The sequence below is a fragment of the Amblyomma mixtum genome, chromosome 4 (genome assembly GCF_055824585.1).
Source record: "Amblyomma mixtum isolate Tamu chromosome 4, ASM5582458v1, whole genome shotgun sequence".
In the NCBI taxonomy this organism is placed as follows: Eukaryota; Metazoa; Arthropoda; class Arachnida; order Ixodida; family Ixodidae; genus Amblyomma; species Amblyomma mixtum.
The window spans coordinates 94,692,660-94,717,341 of record NC_143015.1 but is presented as its reverse complement, the minus strand read 5'-3'; the positions used below and the strand labels follow the sequence as shown (position 1 = coordinate 94,717,341).

At 47.1% G+C, this 24,682-nt stretch overlaps 1 protein-coding gene and 1 long non-coding RNA gene across 8 annotated transcripts in view; both read right to left on the bottom strand.

Moving 5' to 3' along the window:
- Window positions 1-24,682, bottom strand: part of LOC149347461 (uncharacterized) — a 283,383-nt gene that overhangs the window by 86,484 nt on the left and 172,217 nt on the right. The window lies entirely within an intron of this gene.
- On the bottom strand, window positions 8,977-17,170 carry LOC149347468 (uncharacterized). The gene is made up of 4 exons (XR_016292530.1): window positions 17,038-17,170; window positions 15,066-15,176; window positions 11,951-12,083; window positions 8,977-10,025 (listed from the first exon to the last, which is right to left on the bottom strand). It is a non-coding gene; the product is annotated as an uncharacterized LOC149347468 (long non-coding RNA).

Sequence of the window (24,682 nt, the reverse complement as noted above, 5' to 3'; positions counted from 1 at the left end):
TAAACTGAAGCCTTGAGCTACTCGACATTCGCCTGGTGTTTTTAGTGCATAATGTGTAAAATGTTGATTCACTGAAGCAAGATATTTTTCTGGTAAGCCGCACTTACTGAAGCTGAATACTGACCACTTCTCTGCATCAGAAATGCTATGGAAAATCTATATGTGGCTGTTCGAAATTGAGCTAGCAACTGAGAGGAAGGGCTTCTGCTGAAAAATTTTTGCCTGTCTTATCCGGATTTCAAAACAAAGCACGTCAAAATTTTTGTTTCTTTTTGGTAGCCGCTCTTATTTTACCAGTTCAAAGACAGCAAAGGGATGTAGGAGATTCATTTAAACGAAACACAGTTGACACCAGACGTCTTACAAACACCACTCTTACTAAAGGACTTCACGTGTTGCCAGTTGTTTGTGCTGGGCGTTTTTCTTTCCCGAGTCCTAGCGTGTAGATGACACTCCGTTGCATATACATTAATTTAAAGGTTAGCACAGCGGCATGTTGGGCTTGGAAGTTATGCAATGGAGTAGAACCGAGGGGTTGCCTTGACAGCAACGCTCAGCATTTCAGCTGCTGCATAAACCGTTTTCAACGCTTCAGGAATATTTATCTTCGTCGTCGGCCGACCCCGTCTAGATGTACAGGTGGCCTGCGCTACTACCTTCGGAAGCATGTATGAACTGTACGCGCCCCATATGGCCATGTAGTAATCATCCGGGTTTTGAGAGATCCGCGGTCTGTTATAGTGACAGCAGATGCAGCGGCGGTGCTTCTTCTGGTTCTGCGCCGTCAGCTCTGGCGTTGTCGGCTTAACACCGCTACACGCTGATTGGTCAACATAGAGGGGCGTCACCCACGACGTCACCGCAACACACTGTGCTGACTTGGCCGCATGCAGTGAGTTCAAGGTTGACTCAGCGTACATGGCACCGCATCGACCAAATTGACGTCACGAATGAGAACATAGTGGCGGCACGCGCACTCTGTCAGAACATAAGACAAATAATTAGGAACAAGCGATATTACATCAGCGCAAGGGTCCGTCGCTGGGCCAGCGGTAGGCTGCAGTAACTGTTCTGTGTCTTTGATTCTTATCCAGGAAAGGCTGCATCTGCATATTCATGCAGGTTAGTTCTTGGAGGGATGCGAAAAAGTGCGCAGAAAAGAAAGGCTAGACCGGGTGGCCTGAGAGCTCGCCAAGTTCAGAGCAGACAAATGGACATAACTGACCCCGAGTCATGTTTGCCATCCATATAGCCAACAGGTTCCTGCCAAAACCATGCATATGCATAACCATAGGTGAAATGGAAAAAAAAACTACGTTGAGGACAGCTGTTGCCCCTCTTCGCTGGCGTAATTTTTCAGTTGCATCAAGTTGGTTAATAACCAATGTATTACATGCACTCACAGAGTTGCCAACAGATTTTTACCCCCATTCCAGGGTAATAACGCCTCCGAGTGGCACACGGTGGAACCGTTCCTATCCTCGGTGGCTCTCCAACGTGCTGGGAACAGTGAATCTAGGAAGGCGTAATCTCTCCTCTAGTCGAATCTTTCCGCCACTCGCCGATGCAACAAGGTGACGCAGTTTGGAAGAATGCGTTCAAATTTTCCAGGCTACTCAATGGAATTACTGGACTTGAAAAAAACGACCTTATCACGACACTTGGTGTGGACCAATGCGCGGACAGCTTGTACGGGAAGGCAGCAACACCGGCAGCTTCAGCGGCTGAGTCGTGGCCGGTCTTAAGACGACGGACGTGTTTCACTATCTCAAAATCAACGAGAATGCCGAAGATCTCACTCCTTCGGGGACTAGCTGCGAAGCCGTAATCGTTGATCCATCAAAGAGCGACCATTACTCCATCCCGATGAAACTGCAGGGAGAGAGAAGTCGCTGCCCCTTTGCCTACTTGCACAAAGCGAATTAGCTCGTCTAGTTCCAAGTCTAGTCTTATTAGCGGTCTTCACTCTTCATTGGTTCTGAGGAAAGGAAAGCAGCAGTAATTGGCTCATTTTGGTGGATACCTCAGCTACACATTTGAGGGAATTCCTTCAACACCCCATGGAAAAACAGGCAGAGTGAAAGTTAAAATCCCGTGTTTGCAGCTAGCGTTGGTGTTTGTCTGTGTCCTCTCCTATTTTTTATACGAAGAAAACAGCTCTCCGTTGTATTTCGTGGACGCGCGCAAGATGGACTACGTTTGAAACAGGAAGTATTTTTTCATTAGCTTTCATCAGGTTTCCGAATCGTACTCTGGTGGATGCGGCTGAGTAATAACTCAGAATTTCATTTCGTAATAGGAGCTATTAGCAACGTATTTTTGCGTACACATCAGTGCGCTGCCAAGTACTTGCGCATCCCAGTGCACCACATTTGCCGATGTTCGAAGCATTTTTGGAATAAAGCATGAAAGGTTGCAGTGGATTCCAATAGAACTTTTCGCTGGAATTGAAGGGCTGCTTTATCACCTTCAGTTCACCTTAATTTGCGGTGCAATAATCGCAGAGGTTGCTTTACTGGATGCTATATTGGCGGAATGAAAACGCGCTTGGTAAAATCGCCTGCTGTAGTGACCACGTTGGAGGGGTAACCATGTGATGTAACTGGCGCCAAGTTGTTGTCCAGCGCATAGTTTGAGCAGTACAGGCTGGAGCAGAAGGCGATGTTCAGATCAGGCACGCCCACAGCCTATCGCTGTTCTCCACAGGCAACAAAAAGGCGGCCGCTGTGACGTCAGTGAATTCTCGCTGTAATACCCTTGTTCTACCCGGTTCGTCCCGGCGACAAACCTGCAGGCCATGCCTACGAATCAGGAAACAGGATAGCCAGAAATCGCTCACCGGGCGCTAGCTGTAAGACGAAGGTTGTGGCGCTGTCTCCACTATGGCTCTTGTAGTGGCTGCGGGGCTGGACGACGCCGTATAGACCACTCGCAGTGCATTTTCCACGGAGGATTGTGGCGAGGCTGGCCATTCTACAAGAGGAAGAGTGTGAAGTGAGTTCATCACTATGAAGCGGGAGAAAGTACACCGGGTACAAATGACTTTTCTTCTGTTTGCGAAAAAGAAGGAAGTCGTCACATCATTGTGTTTGCACCTCGTGGTTTGCTTGGTGCGATGAAGTCATACCGGGAGAGTTCCAAGGTTTTTTTTTGACAGTCAGTAAAGGACACTTGATAATGCCATGTTTCGATATGATGCTCTTTAGACGAAATTTATAGAGGTTTATGATTCAAAGTGAACTCTTTCTGCTTTTATAATGTAATAGGACACTTTGGCGCCCATGCCTAAGAAAGCTTACATAGTCATGTTCTCCATAGTGCTGTCAGCAGTTACAAATCACTCTGAATACTTTTGTCCCAGCTTGCTTCTCGCGTTTTAGCTTTTCAGTAACTGTCAGAATGTCCACATTAAGCAGCAATTATCCTATGCTCTATTTAAAGACACTAGTTCAAGCTGAATGAAAGGGCAAGTTGAAGGCATTGAACCATCTGGAAGCGCAAGCGACAATAGTTATTTCTCCAACAAATGTTTCATTTCAAGGAATGATTGCTGAACACCGGCTCGAAGTCACACATTAGCGCAGAAATTCTTTTTCACACACACCTTACTAACAGTGAAACCAAAGGTTCTGACTGGAAAGCGCTCGGCGTTGACAACATTTCCAGATGAAACATACTATCCAAATTTCATATAGTGACGACTGCATGGAGCGTGAAATGTGTGTCGCGAATGGACCAAACATGGCTGTAATGGTTTAAAGAGGAAGCAATGTAGGAAGTTCTACCTCGACTGCTCTCTTGTGCCGACGTACAAGACCTGGATTCGGCCAAAAGACGGACTGTGTAACTCAGAAAGGGCGTTCCCAGACTCGTTTCTGGATTTCAGCAACGACTCGTTCCTTCTCCCATCCTTCTGTCTTTACGCTTAGAAGGCACCCCTTTACATAAACACAGCTTGACTCACTTTCTATTCAAAGTAAAATATTTTATTTTAGGATATATATTATATGCTGCGCGCAGTGCTGGGTTTAGTCCGAGTTTTCCGTTCCTCTTGTCAATGCATTTTGTAGATTGTGGATAAGGTGCGTTTGTAGATAAGTTATTTTATTAAGTAGGGGCAGGTCTCGAAATTTGTCTAACAATGCTAGGGAATCAGAGTTGGATATCCGTTTGTTCCACGATTACAAGGTGCCAGACGAACAAGTATTGTCCGTGATTATACTGTCACACCAAGCAGGCACACAAAAGAACTCCGCTCAACTACTCACCCAAATGGCCTCAAGAATAAAGTTGAACTTCAGCAGGTACTTGTCTCGCGCCAGGCGGTCTCGGTGTCAGCCCGGAGACTGGTTGCCAAGTTCAGGACAAATAAGCCGACATATGCCGCCATGAAGTATCCACATCGAAGACGCCGAATGCTACCTGCGAAAAGGAAGAACACAAATATCTGTAATAAGTGTACAGTGTAATAAGTATACAGCATATATGTGCGCTTTATACGCTTTTGGTACCCTGCGAAAATTAAGCGATGGCTTGCGATCTTTCTTACACTGAATTCACGGATGATTCTGGCAGCTAAGTTTGTCTGCAATAGGGAGGTAGAAAAGCCGCTGGTTATCTGGCATGTGCGCCGGTAAACTCATCTCTCTTCACGTGGTCTCCGGTTGTTCCGAGTTGCTTACTGTTGCTCTGGCTGGTGCCTCGGCAAATACCTCACAGAATGCTTACCGCCTTTAAGTGGAATTTCATCGACATGTGTGACTGGTGCGCGTGTATATAGTACTGTGCAGAAACCAGAGCTATGACCCAGATAGAAACTTGAGTCACTTGGGTCCTTTGCAGCTTAAAAGATGTTCCGAGGTACGAAATGACTTGTAGCAGATCGGCGTTTCGATATAAGAAATCGGTGCACGTGTGGCCAGTTTTGGTGGAATAAGCCACTTTGGTAGTAACGCCGAGGATATTACTGGATAGGACAGAATCTGGATTATGTGCCGATGGGACATATTCTGTACGTCCTGTATGGAAGTGGCTGGGAACAAGTGCGTGGCGATGACTGTGAGGTCCTTGTCTTGTCGAGCGGCACATACCTCCCAGCTTACAGCCGTCTCCCTGCCGGCGAACTGCCAAAGCTATATCCTCGCATCACCAATCGAGGAACAAAGAAAAGTGCTTTGAACAAGAAGCACGCTAGGCCCTTTGCGGGATGCGCCGTCGGAGTTGTCTACGAAATACCACTGACTTGCTGAAAAACGTACGTAGGCCAGACGATGCTGCTTGAACGATCGTACACGGGAACATGGACTCTCGCTAACAACAGGGGAGGGATCTAATCTGGCTACGCATTTCCTTTCCTGCAGAGACTGGCGGCCATGGCTGAATGAGATTAGAATTCTGGGAAAGAGTCGCGATTCAACTGCACGTGAAGCTGTGGAAGCCTATTTCATAAAGAAAAGAGGAGATACAGGTGTCAGTGATTCTTCGGTTGTACTGTTCAATAGTGAGGTAGCGTTCCTCGATAAGATGATGTAAGTTCTGGCCTTGGTGTCTCGATAAGATTATGTAAGTTCTGGCCTTGGTGTGCGACTGATTGTCACATGCTCTACCCTTTCGCTGCGCATGCTAAAAGTGTGTTCTTTTTCTTGAAATATGTGCTGTGTCCGTTGAACAAAATCAGTGGTATTTTTGCGCTCGTCCGTACCCTGTGGTGTGTATTTGTGCGTTTCCCGCAACTACCACGTCTGAAGTATTTTTTTTCAATTCAATTCGTTTATTTTTCAGAGTGGTACAAGTACAAACTCTGAATGGTCCCCTGGACAAAAAGTTGCGCACAGCAACTTGACAAAGGTCCAGCGACCAACTTACAAGACAGCAGTCGACATAGATTAACAAAAGAAACTGCGCTCATCAAAAATCACATTGAAAATATATGGGTAATGGAGCAAGTTTCAAAAGCATACATACACATGAAACAGTGAGACAACAAAAAGGCAAAGAAAAATCATTTGTTGACATGGAAGCACACGGTCAAAGGACAGTTAGTTTAAAACCAAGACAAGACACAACAAATGAGGGTTAAACGTAGAAGTTCAGTTGAGGTTACAGAAATAATTTTTAAATTCTTAGATGGAAAAAACCCTTTTGGATATTTGTTTAGAAGTGATGGAACATTATGCTTTAATGACAAACTCGTTCTGGGTGCGGAAATAGGCAACTAGCCAGTATGGGGGATTTCTAGCCAATACATCTGTTGTTCGCTGTTTTAATGTCGCAACAGTTTTAAGAAAATTTGCAGACTCAGCGGATGAATAAAAAAGCCGATTTAAAAGTTGATATTCATAACCAACTAGCCCGACAACACGTTCTACAATGCAGCCTTTTTTATGGTTTTAGTGGGTTTAACGTCCCGAAGTGACTCAGGCCATGACCTTAGGGAAGGGCTCTGGAGATTATGACCACCTTGGTTTCGTTAACAGGAACGGACATCGCACGTACACGGGTCTCTAATTCCGCCGCCATCAAAATTCACGTGAAGGAAAAAAGAGCTAGTTAACGGAGTAAAGCCGTCGTCAGATAAATCCTGGCCGTTTATATTTCTTGGGCTCCTCTTCAAACTTGGCGCTTTTTAATATTGCGAATTCTCCGAGTGAGTTACTTGAAAGGCAACAACTGCAGTGCATGGCGAGATGCCATTGCTAGTTATCACTGCAAACTTAGCCTACTTGGTCTAAGGGTGCCCAATGGAGTTTAGTATTGAGAAACAGCTGAGGAAAATACATCTCCTTAGGTAGCAACTGGGTAGTCATTCTTGCGCAATGATTTGGAGTATTGGCCCCAACGAGAGGAAGTTTTCACTGGTACTGGTCGGCGTAAACGAAGGCGATAACTTCCAACCCACAACAGCGTACAGGCAATCCTGTAGCTCGCTTGTGGGATCTGCTTTCACATATGCTTCAGTGTAGTGCAAGGGCCTTAGGAAAAAAAACTCCGGTATGAAGACTGCGAACATTTCATAAACATAGGCTCTTAAGCCCAATAATACCGCGATACGTTTGGAATCGACAGGTGGGCATCTCACTGAAAAACATTTGTCCCCTCACCAAGCAAATTCGCGAAGTGCTTCGGGCTTCCCCGCGCTGTGCTCTTTGAAAGCTGGCGTGGATTTACACATTCGAAAAAGCGGCCAAAAACTGCAAGCGTGATCAATAATGATGTCTGAAATTTCAGAACTGCAGTTTTGCGCAATGGTGGGTTACAAGAAAGTACACAATTGTACAAGTGCCATCTTAACTACAATTTTGAGTTGCTCAAGCATCATTGAAGGCATCCTTAACACAAGATTACGAATGTGAAAGAATACTGAACTGAGTGATTGTGGCGAAAAAACTAAGGAACAGGGAATGCAATGAATTAAAGGAGAGAGGGAGGGGGAAGCTATTAATAATACGAGAAGTACGAGAAAGCATACAGAAATCATTTGGAAAGCGTTAGGTTTCCACATGTCTTCAACACGCACGTCCTTAATTCTACATGCGTGGCTCATACGATACGTTCTAGCATATACTTTCCCTTCCAAATGTTTCGGTCGTGACAGGTTCCGATAAAATCCAAACTGCTGATCATCCGGTGTAGCCACCGAATCACGGCCTGCTGTACCGAATGCCAGCAGGTATATTCAGGGCACAAGTACTTCCAGTACTTTACCTCTACTTTATCTAGTACTTTCGCTGCCGTTTATGCATGTATATTGTCTTCTAGCCCTTGCAAAACGTCCAATATACAGGGCGTTTCACCTGAGACGACATAATTTTTCAAGTAGGCTTTTCGATTTAGAAGCGTGCTGCTTTGGATATAGCATTGTCAGTGGTAATGCATCAGAATACAGCTGAGAAGTGCTATTAGCAGGATGGTTAATATCGAATAGTTAACGTTTTTACTATTACTGTTAGGCTCCTTCATAATTAAGAGGCATACGAGGGGGTACCCAAAAGAAACCGGACTAAATTTTTTGGTCGGCAAAGCTTCTGTGGTACCGCGTTTTGCCACTAGGAGCGCATAGAACGAACATTCCAGAGTCAGTAAGCCGAGTGCCGTCGTTGAAGGAGGTCAGACTTGTTTAGGCAGCGTTTCAGAGTGACGAATGTTTTGTGTGAATGTCGTTTTTGCAATGGCTGATTTTTGTGAACAGCGTGCGCCAGTGAAATTCTGATTTTTGCCCGGAAAAAGTTGAATGGAAACTCTTGAAATATTAAGAAAGACGTACAAGGACGATGCTATGGGGACAACTCAAGTGTTCCTGAATCGAATCCTGAATCAAAGCCACAATCATGCCAATGGAAAACTTCAAATTCACCTCGCCTCAAGAAAGCTCGTCAGGTGAAACCAAACCTCAAAACAATGCTGATTTGTTTTTCGACGTGAGAGGAGTCGTCCATTGAGAATTTGTTCCGCAGGGTCAGACAGTTAGCCAGGCTTTCTACTTGGATGTTTTGAAAAGATTGGGCAACAGTGTGCGGTGGAAACGGCCAGATTTGTGGCGGTCGGGTGACTGGTTTTTCCATCATAGCAATGCCCCTGCTCACACAGCCCTGTCTACGACAATTTTGGACCAAAAATGGCTTGACCCCTATTCCTCAACCCCTCATACTCTCCCGACCTTGCCCCGTGCTACTTTCTTTGTTTCATAGAATGAAAAAATAGGTGAATGGAAAGCGTTTCGCTGGTGTTGCTGAGGTGAAGAAAAAAACGATGGAGGCACTGTCAAGCATCACAAAAGATGAATTTAAACAATGTTTTGAAAAATGGAATGAAAGATTCGACAAGCGTATCATTGCAAGTGGGGAATACTTTGAAGGAGATTGAAGGTCTGTGTTCAAAATGTGAACAAATAAGTTCAAACAAAAATAAGTCCGGTTTCTTTTGGGTACCCCCTCGTATAGCCCACCGTAAATATTATCCATATCAGTTTTTAGAATTACGAAAGCGCAACTGCCGTCGGCGCTGTGACCCAACAAATTTTCGCTATTTCGGCGAGTTGCGTGCATTGAAAGAGTTGCTTTGCCTGCAGGCTTCTCGAAAGCGCAGGTATTTTGGCACGATGTACCGAAAATTTTAAGTGCCAAAGCACCGAGGGTAACCACCTTTTCGTAATTCTGAAAACTGATATGGATATCACTTAGGGTGGGCTACACACCTCTCAGTAATTATCCAGCCTAGCAGTAATCTAGGTAAAAAGTTATCTATTCAATATTAGTTTAGCAGCCTATTGGTTAGCACATCTTATCTGCATTCTGATGTACTGCACTGCTGAGAATGCTATGCCGGAAAAGTGCTCTTGTAACTGAAAAAACTCATTTTTAAAAATTGTGTAAACTTTTAGTTGAAATATCTTGTATTACTCAAATGCTCAAATCAAGAGGATTACACGAGTTCCGGAGGTACCGACGGCGGAACGGAGAATCAAACTTCGTGTTCCATATACTTTAACACTTTAGTTTTCCGAAATTCAGCAACTGCACGACGCCTGATAAAAATTGTATAAAGTCTAAGGTGCAACACAGTCTATTACTCAAATGCTCAAAGCAAGCGGATTACACGAGTTTCGAAGGTAGCGAAGGTAGAACGGAGCATCAAAATACAAGTTCCATATAATTTAACACAAGTTTTCAGAAATTCATTCTAAAGCAATAGCATGACTTCCGGAAAAGTATGTGTAAAGCCTTAGGTGAAAAACCATGTATTACTGAAATGCTCAGAGCAAGTGGATTACACCTGTTTCAAAGGTAGCGACCGTGGAGCGGAGCATCACACTTCATGTTTCATATCTTATCACACATAAATGCCTTTTCCGAAGTTAATTTTAAAGAGTGCGCGACATCCGAATCTCGCTGTTTGAACACAAGTTAGATACCCGGTTTATGCAAGAGCTCCAAACAATGCCGGTGCAGTCATCGTCGCACAGTCATCTTCAGGAGGAGGCGCTCATGTTCTGGTCGCTGCGGTGCCCACTGGTGCCCGCGGTAGGCCTGGAAGAAGGAAAAAGAAACTTTGTGTCCTCATTGCGGCACTTGTGGCAATTTAGGCTTAAGAAACAAAACAAGCGCGAAAAGAGCTTAGTGCTAAGGCAGGACAGGCAGCGTCTGGCAAAGAGGCATAACCTTGGCGCTTTCAGGGAGCATGGTGACAAATTTTGAAGTTTTCGGCTTCCGACCACTCTAAACATAGGACATGACGTTGGAGAATAAGAGCAAGAGCTTATAGCCACCGATATTCTTAAGCCTGTGTGATATTCATGCTTAGGCACTCGGAGGGCCTTGAATGTCCAATCTTTCGTACTTCATACGTGCCCACAAAAGGCAGGCGCAGATTTCTGCGCCTTCAAACATTTATATAGGAAGGCACCTGACATTTTCCTTGTGCCTATGGACAAAAAAAAAAGGCGGCAAAAACCCTGTCATTTTGCTCCGGAGTGCCGGGTTTCACATTACAAAACTGCAACTAGGTTACGACGGAGAAGAGAGTGAAGCGCTTGAAATTTCGAGTACTCGCGTTTCGTTTTAAGAGGCTTTGATGCCGCACAGATCATGCAGTGCATTTTTGAATTGAAAAATTGTAAAAATCTGGGGGCACTCTGACTGTGTAAAGTGCGTAGAGGCGAAAGCGTTTTCCGCACCACTTTGACTGCCTCTGTGGCACTGGTGACATCACCACTGGATGAAGTCACACCGAATTAATGACGAAATACTGATGACTAATCGCCAGTAATTACTATTGACTAATGAGTAAATAATTACTGATCAGTGACTAATTAGTAATTAATGACGTTCAAGCTTCGCCTTTAGGAGAGGAACACGACAGGGTGTTGCAGCGCTGCCACGGAGTCCATGGTTGGAAACATTGAAAATGCCTTTGAACGCGAGGCATTTTTGAGGAAAGGAAATGGCACAGCAATTTTGGTGGTTTGGTTCATGGGGTTTAACGTCCCAAAGCGACTAAGGCTACGAGAGACGCCCTAGTGGAGGGCTCCGGAAATTTCGACCACCTGGGGTTCTTTAACGTGCACTGACATCGCACAGTACACGGGCCTCTAAAATTTCTCCTCCAAAGAAATTCTAGCCGCCGCGGCCGGGATCGAACCCGCGTCTTTTGGGTCAGCAGCCGAGCACCATAACCGCTGAGCCACCGCGGCGGCGTGCACAGCAATTTTCATCTCGGTGGACACCTGAACCGCACCATATAGGAAGGCAGGAAGTGGGACTGAAAGAAGAATGAGAAAGAGGTGGGTAATGAAGAAAATGAAAATGTACCTTGTTAAACACCCGTCAACCGTTTGATTCATAGCTGTAGTGAGAGTTTTGGGGACAGTATGAGCTATTACAGGACTCCGCCTTAAACTTGTTTTGAGGAAATGAAACGGGGCAAAAACTGTCTTACATACCTCTGTGAACACCCGAAGCGCGCCGTGAGGGAAGGGGTTAAGGAGGGAGTGAGAGAAGAAGTTAAGGAAGAAAGAGCTGTGTAGTGGGGGTCTCCTGAAAAATTTCGACAATATTGGGGACCTGTACCTCCCACTGAAATCGACAGCATACGGCCGCGATGTGCGTTTTGCCTCCATCGAAACGCGGCCGCCGCGGTTGGGTTCCAACACGGATACTTCAGCTGCATGCAGTGCAATGCGGCCCACTCCATCAGGATTCAATTCCGTGACCTTCCAAAAAGTTATTAATTCCTTGGTGCGAGGAGGTGAATGCGATTATGAATAGTTTGAGCGCTGTAACTTACACTTCCCTGCGCAGATATCTATTTCTGACTGTAAACCACCTGCTGGCCAAAAACAGGCAACAGGCAATGCATAATTTTCTACGGGCCATTCAGCCCTGCGGAATAATGCATCAATTTTGTTGAGCTTTTCCGAGTGCAATGCGGGCTGGATGACTTGTCGCCTTCTCACCTTGCGCATCTGCAATCGCACATCCAGTCGCTGTAGTGTAACGAAGACTGCGTGGAGACACTTCGCTTGGGAAAGTGGTCCAAACGCGGCGCAGGTATTCCACACGACCCAGTCAGCTTGAACGTCTCGTCACCTGCGAAGGAAAACCTATCGTAAGTCTCTATCGTGGCTACGTCAAAGGCATAATCACGGGAACAGATCAAAAGACCTAAGAAATGGGGCAGGAACCAAAGACAGACCCACAGGCGTTTTCTTTCGTTTCCGCTTCATTTCGTCCCATGCCATTAAATCTGGTGACGTTGGTTGGGGGAGACGTCATGCTGATCATGACGAAATCCACTCACTTACTGGGTCTTCTCCGGCCAAGGTTGCTCTTCCCGACCGACCAACCATTAATTTAATTACCACCTATTACGCTGGGCAGTTTGCTCACTATCCGGTGGGTAGGTAGTGATGAAACCTCAAGGTCACGTCACCTGGGTGGCTTACTTCGCCTCCCAGATTACTCCCTGGGAACTACCTACCAGTGCTATGTGCGCGATATTTTGCTCACAACTCCGAGGTCGGATTTTCTGTAGAACGGGGTCTTTAACTCTATTGCGCTTAATTGGTGTGGATGTAAGCATGTGCAGGTAAACTCACAGACTTTCATTGCCTTTTTCTTGCCTTCCTGGTCGCAGCAACTTGGAAGCTGCGGAACACGCAGTTGGGTCGTTCTAGAAATGTGTTTTGCCGGGGCGGAAGCCACGCCCACGATCTCGCTTTATACCAGCATCTAGCGATAGCTGATAACCATTCATTGCCTGCAACGCCTTGTGTTCCTTCTATTCAAACACTTGCATATGAGCCGGTCAGAATTTCACGTAACCCCATAAATGTTCCAAGTTATTCAGACAACACAAAACAAAATAAAAGATGTTGCGGAGTATTTACCACCAGAATTCTCCGAATTGCGAACGGAAGGCCAATGATAACACTCTTCAACAACCAACTTGCTAAAATAGTCGCATCAAAAATAAAAAAAACTGGAAGGAATAATTATCAGACGTCCAAAAGAACCTGAACATACAACCAAATAAGAGGCGTGAAAGACCATTGCTCCGTTAAGGTAGCTTTTAGGACGCTATTTTTACACGCCTTTTTGTAGCGATGCTTCGCTCGGCTCGACGTGGGTAATGTAGAACTTAGTGCCTCACCTAGCGCACTGAGGCAGAACGGCATCCTGAAAGCGTGTGTTGGGTATTATTGCACCATAAGGAGCCAAGGAGCATTTGGCAAACGCAGGTTTAAAATGTCGGTGCGTTGAGGCGTATGACCTAAAATTTTTGAACTACCGCAAGAATTTTTCGAGGATACCCTTTGAGCAGTTCAACATGCGTGTGATCAGTCACCTCACCGATCGAGCTGCTCACAAGTGTACCCACAACTGACAGGCGAAACACGTACAGTCTTTGTCAAAAAATATACAGCCCAAAAGGTTTGCTTCCGAGCCGTGTAGCGGGGATCTTAAACGCATTTGACAGTAATAAGTTTGGGAGGATTAAGTTAGGTTGAGGACTTAAGGCTCAGAAGCAGACCGCTTGGGCTTTAGACTTAAAAAAACGACTGCGTCTGCGGGGCAGATGAATGCGCTATAGTCCGTACCCAATGGCAGCACATGCTCTGTGTGTATATGTGCCTGCTGCCTTTATCGTAAAGCCGTTTCTAGAGGCCAGACTGTGTGACAGAATCGAGGAATGAAACGCTGAGGCAAAACTGCCGACCAAAGTTAGAAAATTAGTATTACAGCGATTCCGAAAAACAACATTTATGAAAGTGCAATCTTTACTACAATTTTGAGTGGCTCAAGCATCATTGCAGGCATCCTCAATGCAAGATTACGAATGTGAAAGAATAATGAACGGAGTAATGATGGAGAAAACATTCTAACAGGGAATGCAATGAATCAAAGGGGAGAGGGGAAGCTATTAATAATACGAGAAGTACGTGAAAGCATACAGAAATCATTTCGAAAGTGGATGTTTTCCACATGGTTTCAATACGCCCGTCATTAATTCTATATAAATGGCTGGCTCATACGAAACATTCCAGCATATACCTTCGCCTCCAAGCGTTTCGGTCGTGACAGGTTCCCAACAAAATCCAAACTGGTGCACATCCAGAGTTGCCACCGAAGCATAACCTGCGGTACCGAATGCCAGCAGGCATTTTCGGGGCGACTTTTGGTGGCTATAGTACTTGTGCTGCCGTTTTTATATTGTTTTCTACCCGAGAGAAACACCGTGTTTCACCTAGGACTTGACATGATTTTTTAAAATAGGATTTTAGACTTAGAAGTGCGTTATTTTCGATATAGCGCTGTCAGTGGTAGCACATAAGAATACAGCTAAGAAGTGCTAACTAGCAGGATGGCTAATATTGAATAGTTGACTTTTTAAATACCACTGTTACGCTCTAAAAATATAGTGAGGCGTCTACGCCACCGTAAATAATATACATATCAGTTTCTAGAATTTCGAAAAGGCGGCTACCGTTGGCGCTGTGACACAACAAATTTTGGCTATTTTGGCGAGTTAAGGGCACTGGAGGAGTTCCTTGGCCTGCAGACTTCTCGAAAGCGCAGGTGTTCTGACACGATGTGCCCAAAATTTGATGGGCCACAGCGCAAAGGGTAACCGCCTTTTCGAAATTCTAAAATTGGTATGGATATTACTGATGTTTGGCTACACGCCTCCAATAAATAATCAAGGAGCTTCAGAGTTATAGTTAAATAGTTAACTATTCCACCTTATTTAACGAGCCTTCTTTAACGAACCTACTTGTTAGCACGTCTTAAATCTTTTCAGATGTATCACACTGCTGACAATTCTGTGCCGAAAAATAAGCGCTCTTTAACTCAGAGCCTATTTTTAAAAAAATGTGCAAAGCCTTAGGTGAAACACCTTATATTACTTGAACGCTCAGAGCAAGTGGATTACACGGGTTTCGAAGGTAGTGACGTTGGAGCCGAGCATCATGCTTCATGTTCCATCTTTTATCACACATAACGTTTCCAAAATTCATTCTATAGACTGTGCGACACCTGAATTTCGCTGCTTCAACACAAGTTAGTCACCCTGTTCATGCTTGAGCTTCAATCAGTGCGGGTGCAGCCATCGTCGAGTCATTTTCAGGAGGAGGCGCTCATGTTCGGGTCGCTGCGTGCCGACTGGTGCTCGCGGTCGGTCTGAATAAAGGAAAATAAAAAAAATTCAGGGGCACTTTGTCTAAAGTGGGTAGAGGCGGAAGCGTTTTCCGCACCACCTTCGCGGTTTCTGTGGCACTGGTGGCGTCACATATATTTGAGTACTAATTACTAAGTGATGACAAATCACTACTTAATGGTTAATTACTGATTAATGCCTGAATACTAATTAACTGCTAATTAATGACGCTTAAGCTTCGTCTTTAGGAGTGAAACGCGACACCGCGTTGTAGCGCTGCCAGGGGGTCCACGGAACGCCACCACCCGTTCGGCGCGATACCTTGCCCTTTGAACGCAACGCTTTTTGAGGAAAGGAAATGGCGCAGTAATTCTCTGTCATCTCGGTGTACACCTGAACCGCACCGTAGAGGGAGGGAGGAAGTGGGAGTGAAAGAAGATAGATAAAGAGGAGCCGTAATGAAGAAAATGAAAATTGTATTTGAAGAAAGGAAATTACGCAGCAACTGTCTCACAAAATTCAGGGGGGCACTTTTTTGACCTAAAGTGTGGTCACTGATGTGTGGTTAAGATGTTAAGCTTCGCCCCTAAGAGTGGAACGCGACAGCGTCTTGCAACGCTGCCAAGGAGTCCATGGAACGCCATCGCCCATTCAGTTCTACGCCTCGCTCGTCGGTAAATTGGTTTTTGAGGAAAGCAAATGTATCTGTCTGTCATTTGTCGGTGGACACCTAAACCTCGCCGGAAGGGAATGGAGGAGGATGAGAGTGAGTGAAGACACCGCATTGACTAGACGCGCCTTTGTTCATTCCAAACCATCGAGCTAGCATGGCGGAGTGGATAGCATGCTCGTCTCTCACGCCGAAGACCGGGGTTCGATTCCTAAGCTCGACCAATTTCTTAATCGGTTTTATTTATTTATATGGTCTGACTAGTAAAGCTAATTAGGCTAATTGGGTAATTAAGCAATTAACTAAGCTCAGTCCACTTGGAGCATCACTATACGATCCCTTCAATTGGTTGCATGGTTACTAGCCAAAGTACAATTGGCACCGTTTGAAATTCGCGCACTGTGACGTCACGACCGTTTCCACCAATTGAAAAGCGTGACATTTTCTGTCGACAACTGCTGCTTACAACGATGAGACATTAAAGGCTTCCGCCTTAAAAATTGGCGTTGGCTTAGCTTTGGTTATGCCTGGTAGGTTGCGAAAGCAAAAGCGCAGCACCTCCAAATGAAGGAACGCAGTGCGCCGCGTCTACAGGTCACGCGTGGCTACCGGCCGCCGCTGCGCGACGACTGAAAGCGCCTTCGGTAATTTTTTTAAATATATTTTTAGGAAACTGCCTTACATACCTCGGTGAACACCCGAACCGCGCCGTGAGGGAAGGGATAAAGGAGAGAGTGAGATGAGAAATTAAGGAAGAAACAGTTCCATAGTGGAGGTCTCCGGAATAAATTATACTACCCTGGGGCCTTTAGTATGCACTGATATCGACAGCATACGGGCGCGTTTTGCATTTCGCCTCCATCGAAACGCGGCCGCTGCGGTAGGGTTCGAACCCGGGTACTCCAGCTGCATGCAGTGCAATACGGCCGACTCCGCCGGGATTCAATTCATTGACCTTCGAAATTAATTCATTGGTGCTAGTAGGTGAATGCGATATTAAATATCTTGAGTGTAGTAACTTGTACTCGCCTATGCAGATATACGTATTTCTCTATTCGCTGACCACTATATATAAACCACCTGAAACCCTTCCCTGGCCAGCAAAAGCAAATGCAAAATTTTTCTAAGGGCCATTCAGCACTGCGGGATATTGCATCAATTCTGTTCAGCTTTTCCGAGTGCAATGCTGCCTAGATCACTTGTCGCCTTCTCACCCTCAGCATTACTGTCACGGACCCAGCCGCTGCAGTGAAACGAAGACTGAGGGGAGTGGCTTCCCTGGAGAAGTGGTCCAAACGCGACGTAGGTATTCCACACGGCCCAGTGAGTTTCAACGTCTCGTCACCTGCGCAAGAAAACCTATCGTAAGTCTCCATCGTGGCTAGGTTAGAAGTATGGTTACGGGAAGTGATCAGAAGCCCTGACAAAAAGGGCAGGAATCAACGACAGACCGACAGGCGTTTTCTTTAGTTCTCGCTTCATTTCGTCCCATGCTATTCTGGTAATAGCATGGGACGCCTCTAGTCTCGCGCCTCTAGTCTGGGAAATGGTGGTCGCATATTAGAAAAGGCTGCACATGACAGCAGTAGAAATGCCTGCAGTTTGGGCTATGCTATGCTATGCTTTGACTACCTGTTTCTCCGACTATGATATTATGCAACCACTGCCAATACCAGTCGTAATCACACACAAAAACACATTTTTAAAAGCGACGAGCTTCTAGGAGGGCAGCAAACAATAATGTTCGGCGAACGTGGTTGCTCGAGCCTGCAGAACGTTCTTACGGCACTGGCGCAAAGCGCGCCGCCCCCAGCGCTCTAGCTCCCAAGCAACACCGATGAATAGACAAAGTAGCGCCGAAGTAGCGCAGAAGAAAAACCATGTACCCACCAAGGATTGCCTTCTTCGCTCGCAGTTTGTAGCAGCGCAGACGTGTCTGGAATTATAGTTATTATACTCTCTCAAGCGTCGCCCCCTAACGAGTCGTTTGCAGTACAGCTATGTCTTCCATCAGAGAAAGAATTGACCGTGAAACACACGAGTGCAGCAACGCAAGTGGATCTGTCAATTTTCGGGACAGTGAACGACGCCCGCTGATAGGCGGGCTTACATTGGAGGTGACGCTAATCCTGGTGTCATGTCCAGCGCAGTAGGCTTGTACAGAGAAGCCACGTCTACAAACGAACAAACAATACTTGTGCTTGGTGCATGATGACCTTAGCTGCTCATGCGCGATTAAACCCAACAAAACACAACACAAACAGCACTGAATTTAAGTAGGCTTGTACAGAGAACCCACGTCTACAAACGAACAAACAATACACGCTTAGAAAAAAGGTAGTAGTACTTACTAGCTTTAGGGTAGTAATTGGTTGTCACATAGGTTACTACCTTGTTAGTAACTGCAGTTAGTATCGGGGAGGTTAGTAACAGTTACTAACCCACTGAGTTAGTAACGGCTGCTACCCGCAGTTAGTAACGGGAAGCTAGTAGTATTTACTAAGAAAATGAATAGAAACTCGCATATGCCGCTACGTTCTTCGTACGGTGTGCTGGCGTGGCTTGTCAAATTTGTGCGTCCTCGAAAAATAAAAAAAGCTTCACAGTCAATTTGGCTAATTCCGGAATCCAGACAGAGCTATCAGAGCGTGCTGGCAGTAAATCCCACACTTAGCTTACCGCGCATTACATGTAGAAATTATGCGAGATGATGGCATCAACAACCTTACCGCGCGCACACAAAGATCCAGAATGCAGGAAAAGCACAAATAAGGAAGAGTCACACACGCGCACAGCGCGTGCACATGTAGGGAAATCTTTCTCAGGCTTATATACTCCGTAAATCAGGCTCGCATTTACGGGCTAGTTGTTCGTACCGGTTGAGCTAAGATGCCAGCTTTAATTATGAAGTTGATATTGTAGAAACAGCTTAATCTACCTAACCGCATGCCCCTGCAGAAATGTTTAATTACAAAACCAATTTATTAGCATGACAGTCTGCTTTAGTTACATTCTTTGACTTTATTTTGACTTTATTTTGGGGTAAAAGGAACAGTTACTAACTAGGTACTAACTGGCGACCACAGTTAGTAAAAGGGTAGCAAGGGCTACTTTTACTAACTATACTTTGAAGAGGGTAGTAAGTAGTCAGCAAAAAGTAGTAAAACGAAGTCAGAGCTAGTAACTGCTGCAGTTACTACCCTTTTACTACCCATTTAATAACTTTTTACTAACTTTTTTTTAAGAGTGTACTTGTGCTTGGCGCATGATGGCCATAGCTGCTTATGTGCCATTGAACCCAACACAACACAAACAGTATGAAATTTAAACCAGTAAGAACGCTAAACAATGCCACAGGGAGGAACCGAGTTTAACCGACCGCCGTTAAGTCTGAGGCGCTTAAAAAACGATTAGTGGACCTACGTTTAGCAATTATTGCGTTAATCAGCGAAAGCTGACTGGCATTAGCGACCGAGACGTTTGGAGCTGTAGGACCCTTTTGACGTTCCACGACTGTCAGGATGAGCGTCTCTACGTCCACGTGCATAGTCGGCCTTTTTGCTCTTGCGGGCTTGGTTCGACCGCGTTCATTAGACACTTCACGGCAAGAACAAAGTCCAGTTGAAGTCCAGTTTCCAGCCTAATCTTATTCGGAGTCGAGATCCTCCCCTGATTTGGCTAAGAAAGGCGCATAACTGAATCCCTTTGGGGGTGGACCCCTGAAGCGCACTGTGAGAGAAAAGTACGAACGCTAGCTAGAAAAAATGTTGAGTTTATGGGTCTTTAACGTCCCAAAGCAACTCAGGCTATGTGGGACGCCGTGGTGAAGGTCTCAAGAAATTCCGACCTCTTGCGGTTTTTTAACGATCACTGACGTGCACGGGCCTCTATTTTGCCTCCAACGAAATTGGACTGCTGCAACCGAGATCTTGGCGCGGTTCGGGTGTCCACCAATATGTATGAGAAAGACATCGTGCCATTTACTGTCCTCAAAAACCAATTTTAACAGCGATCAAACCCATGCCTTTCCGGTCAGCAGCCAAGCGCCATAACCACTCAGCCACTGGGAGACGAGTTGGAAGTCTCATTTGGTAAGGAAGGCGCAAAGCCTTGGGAGGGGGTAACGAAGAGTAGGAAGTCTTTAATGTTTGCGCGCTCATAGTCATTTAATATTGTTCTGATCACGCCAAGGGAGCCATATTTTTCAAACACCATTTGGATAGGAGCGGCCGCGGTGGCTTCAGTGGTTATTCTGGCACTCGGCTGCTCACCCGAAAAACGGGAATTAGATCCCTGCCACGGTGGCTGAATTTCTTTGGAGGCGAAATAGTAGACGCCCGTGTACTGTGCGATGTAGTGTACGTTAAGAAACACCTGCTGGTCGAAATTTGCAGAGCCCTTCAGTGCGGCGTCCCTCACAGCCTGAAACGCTTTGAGACGTTAAACGGCCATGCACCAAACCAAAGCGACCATTCAGACATTAGTAAGTCGCTAGAAGGGCCAGTTCGAGCGGTAGGATGGAATCTCAAAATATGCTGCAGCAAAGCCACGGCAATCCGTCACAGCCTAGATTGGGCATTTCCACAGGAGGTGGGACACGCCGCCGTGGGTTAACTGCTATTAGTGCCTAATTATTAATAAAGTGAAATAACAATGAAAGGAGAAAATTGCAGGACGCTTAAGCTTCACCTTAAGGAGCGGAACGCGACAGCGTGTTGCAGCGCTGCGAGGGTCCACGGAACACCATCGCCTATTCGGCGCGACGACTTGCCCGTTGGAAACAGCTTTGAAGGCAACTCATTTTTGAGGGAAGGAAATTGCGCAGTAATGCTCTGTCCCTCTTTGGACACCCGAACCACACGACAAAGAAGGAAGAAGAAGGAACAGGTGCCGCAATGAAGAAAATGAAAATTGGATTTTTTTTAGGAATTGGCAGACACCCGCACTCTCCTATTATAGTTCGCCGGTCGGAATTCCTGCAGCAAGCTAGGCTCTTCCTAGCAAGATTATGCTTCACGAAATGCTGAATTGTATGACAGAATCCGGCGGCAAACGGCTGACATGAGCGTCGGTGCCAACTACAACTATACGACGCTGTTAGCTTTTCGACCAAACGAGCTGTAAGGCGTCAGCTGTATTTGGCTAGTCATGGCATATGCCATCGAAACCTGACTCAGCTGCTGCTGGCGAGAAGACAAGGACAGGAAGCGGACAAGCAGGAAAAAGAAACGGGGGGGGGGGGGGGGTAGTAAGAAAGGATAGGGGTAGGAGGAGTTAGCTGGAAACAAGCTTTCAGCGGCGTTCGTGTTTCTACCTCACGGCGCTGTTGAGGCGCCCACTGGCAAAGCCAGTAATGCGTCTTGGAAAATGGTTTGATTTGGTTTATGGCGGATTTAACGTCTCAAAGCGACTCGGACTATGAGGTTCGCCGTAGTGAAGGGCTTCAAAAATTTCGACCAACTGGCGTTCTTTACCGTGCACTGACACCGCACAGCGCACGGGCCTCTAGAATTTAGCGTTCACCGAAAATCAAGTGCCGTAGCCTGGGCCGAAACCGCGTGTGTTAGCTCAGCAGCCAAGCACCATAACCACCGAACCACCACGACTCCCTGTTGTTTTTGAGGAAAGGAAAGGCGCATTCCTGGCTCACTTTGTAGCTGGTCACTTCAACCGCGCAGTGAGAAAGTGCAAAAGTATTCAGCGTAATGTTACGCGTTACGTCAGCCGCTGTACCCCCTAAGAAGATTATAACAAAGCTGTTACAGGTTTTTCTCAATGAAACATCCGAAATTTCGGTCGGGGCCGTTACGGAGCTTGAATAATGGTACGAATGGCGGCGTGGGTCGCCATCATGACGCAGGAGAACTGCTGGTCTGGAGGAAAGACGCCGGCTGATGGTGCCGCGTCAAAGGAAGAAGGTGGTCCTGTGGCCAGTCTCAAGGCCTCGACGAATTGTTGGGCCTCAATATTCAGCCGAAGCTCGCAGGCTGGCCGCGGACGCCAAGGTCTTAAGCGCCGAATCCAAAAAGAAGCCACCGGTGCAAGGGCCGCGAGTGGATCGTACGCTCAAACGCGAGACGCCGTCACATGCGTTGCCTCGCATCGAACGCAGAACGCGGCCACACTTGCACGGTCACGTGCGCTCACTCCATTTCATGCCTACCTCCGCCGAATCCTCGTCATTGCAGTGGGCTAGGCAGGCTAGGAGACAGGCTAGGCAATGGCCTGAAAGCTCTCTTTGTGCCACGGGGTCGGCGCAGGAGTATTGATAAGTCTGGATCCTTCTGCACTGTCCTTTGCCTGCGAACGCCGCGACCGCAACCGAGTAAATGACTCGACCTTAACCAAGAAGTTGTATAACTTTCGACACGCGATAGCGCCGGTAGAGACGCCGCACCAAGAAGCCCAGAGATGACTCCACGCTGTACTAATACCCATGTTGGGGCCGTAATAGACACAATCAGCGCAATTGTTGTTCTCGTAATTACGCGAGCATTCAGATGGAATTAAGAAATACACAGAAAAAAGAAAGGTCGAACCTTGACTACAGCGTCGCTTCCGGACCTTTGTGTGGAGCCTCCGCCATTTCTGGGAGAGGAAGGCGGAATGCTTGCCTGGCGCGTTCTTGTCGGAGCCTGCGGTCTGGTGGTGAAAGGTAGCGGAAGGAGATCAGCAGGCTGCTGTGCGCAGCAGGTGTTCCCCCTGTACAAACACCAGCGTCGGTAGGTGAAAACGACCCAGGAGCATAGCAAAGCTTCCTGAAGCCACACGCCAGCGCTCCACTCCGGTTCTGGTCAAACACTGTTCGTCCACGTCAGCATCGAAAAATTTTATCCACCTTGTCTCGTGGCACGCGCTGACACCACGCCACCTATACTCTCGTTGGCTCAAGGTGCATTGGACACGCGAGAGACATCCTCCTCTCATTGACTCCAAGCCTCGTGCCACTTAAGGGGGGAAGGGGGGCGGAGTTTGCCCTTCTCTGCATTGCTTGGCAGTGTTTCCACTGTGGGCTCCAATGTGCTCCAGCGAAATCAGAGCTTCTGCATGTCAGAGCGAACCCAAAGGATAGAACAGCAATACACATCTCTATGTCAGGAGGTCCTATTAGAGAGGTGGAGGAGCTCCGTATTCTGGGCCTTTTCATTCATCAGAGACTCAGACCGGACTCCACTATTGCGAAACTGAAGAGAGTAGGCGAACAGGTAGGGCGCATGATCCGCCGCGTTTCCAACAAGCGGGGTGGTCTGCGGGGCAAGGACGCGCTTCGTCTCGTCTATGCCTTCGTGACTAGCCGGATCCTCTACGCCGTGCCATATCTCCGCAATACTAAGCAAGACGAGGCGCGAATAGACGCCATCATCCGCAAGGCAACTAAGCGAGCCCTGGATCTCCCGGTGGCTACCTCTAATGCCAAACTCAAGGCATTGGGGGTGCGAAACTCCTACCAGGAGCTGCGGGAGGCCCACCTCATGAACGCGGCTCACGCAGACGGCTCCTGGGCGCCGCCTGCTAAACCGCTTACACATCCAACACGACTGCACTCCAGAGGAGGCGGAGCGTCCCCAGTACTATGGCGCCATATACTCTGGGTCTCCCCGCTCCCCCGTAACATGGACACCGACATGCATGAAAACAGACGACAAGCGCGGGCTCGGGCTCTTGAGAGACAACACGGCTCCCGACCCGGTGTATATTATGTAGACGTAGCAGGGCCATCGCCCACGGGATTTTACTCGGCCGCTGTCGTTCACCAGGAAATGCACGTTGATGGACTCTCCTTTCGAGCCCCGAATTCAATGCGGGCCGAGGAAGTAGCGATAGCGCTTGCTGCCGCCCACGCCAATTCGAGAATAATCATCACAGACTCCCGAAAAGCATGTGAACATTACTTGGTAGGGGAGATCTCCCCCTTGCTGCTTGTATTCTACGACGGACTGCCACTGATCCAACACCCAAACGAATCATTAGGGCTCCTGGCCACCAGGGCTTACGAGGTAATGAGGCCGCTGACGCGGCTGCCCGAGCGCTTACTCACCGGGCTCCTCATCCCAGCTCTTCTGGCTCGGAGACTAACCAGCCACTGCTGCGATTCAGGGAAATATTAACACATTATAGCGACAACCACCGCCTTTTCCCGGCCCCTGCAAAAGGGCTGAGTAAGACGGAGGAGCGAACTTTAAGGCGCCTGCAGACAGGTACTATACTCTGTCCTGCAATAATAAAACATTACGATCCTAATACGGATGGGCGATGCCCACACTGTGGGGAGACCTGTGATATCTTCCACATGGTGTGGGCATGTACTCAAAATCCCCACCTCCCCCCTTCCCCTACCCCTTCCAGAGAGGCATGGGAGACTGCCCTCCTCAACTGCTCCTCGCTTGAGTCCCAAAGGGCCCTGGTGAAACGGGCGCGAGACGGGGCCTCGTCATGCGGTGTCCCGGACTAAGGACGCCGACCATGCAGCGGGGCCACTCTGTGGCTCCCAAACTCTTTTTCACAAAATAAAAGTTTTCACCACCACCACCACCATCGTTTCAGGTATCGTTGGCAGATGCCGTGTCTAGCAAGATCTTTTGACGATGCAATTGAGCTAAGCTCTTAGGCACCCGTTCCCGCGTTTCGCGGCGTCGCCGTTGTCCGTTGTAACCAGCAGTGGACACCTTAATGGAGCGGGAGCTTGGAAAGCAGAGGGTAAAATTGGTAAATTTGTTTTTGAGGATAGGAAATGGTGCATTTATCTGTCTCGCACATCTAAGTGGACGCCTGAATGAGTGGGAAGGCGCGTAACTGCACTCTTGTAACAGTGGACACCTCACATCATTGTGCCAGAAACGCGGCGCTGAAGCCATAGGC